We start from the raw sequence: 736 nt of genomic DNA, 5'->3' as shown, positions 1-736 counted from the left end.
GGACGCAAATCTGCACATTTTCTCAACAGGAGGGAGAATCCTTGTATAGGTATTTGGAAAGGTTCAATGATATATTAGCCCAATGTCCTCATCATGGTTTAGAAAAGGTTAGGTTAGTTCATATCCTTTATGAGGGTTTAGATTATCCCACTACAACCACAGTAGAGTCTATGTGTACAGGTGGGTTTGAAAACCAAACAGTTGATGATGCGATGACATACTTGCATGAAATCGCCGAAAAGACCCAATAATGGGAAAGTAATAGGGTACCCCAGAAAACAATTCTTCTAGGCAGAGGAAACGTTAATAGGGTAGAAGAAAGTTTTGAATCAGATGCAAAAATTGCTGCTATAGCGAAAAGGTTAGAAGCTTTATAAGTGGGTCGCACTAGTGGTAGATTAGAGCCTTTTTGGGAAGGACAGAATAATGAAGAGCAAGCCAATGCTCTCTATAATAACACTAGTCTAATGCTCCCCCAGGTTTTGGTTCAGATAAGAACTCTTCAGGTCAGTTTCATAACTCTTCAGAGAATAGAATAACGAGCTTAGAGGAATCTCTTAGTATATTAAGAAAGAGCCAGGATATGTTAGCACAGAGCCAGGACATGTTATTAAAGAGCCAAGTTAGTTTTCAACAGGAAACCAAGCAGAACTTTCAAACTAATGTTCAGACTCTTGCTAAGTTAGAGCTTCAAGTCGACCAAATAGCTAAGACCTTAAGTGAGAGAGATAACGGA

The 736-nt window shown here is 39.1% G+C and overlaps 1 pseudogene; it reads right to left on the bottom strand.

The window, feature by feature from the left end:
• On the bottom strand, positions 1 to 100 carry LOC113284803 (annotated as a pseudogene).
• Positions 101 to 736: the final 636 nt, after the last annotated feature.

This window comes from Papaver somniferum, chromosome 5, assembly GCF_003573695.1.
Source record: "Papaver somniferum cultivar HN1 chromosome 5, ASM357369v1, whole genome shotgun sequence".
Lineage (NCBI taxonomy): Eukaryota > Viridiplantae > Streptophyta > Magnoliopsida > Ranunculales > Papaveraceae > Papaver > Papaver somniferum.
Note: the sequence above shows the minus strand (reverse complement) of the source record. Positions and strands in the feature narration are given on the sequence as shown.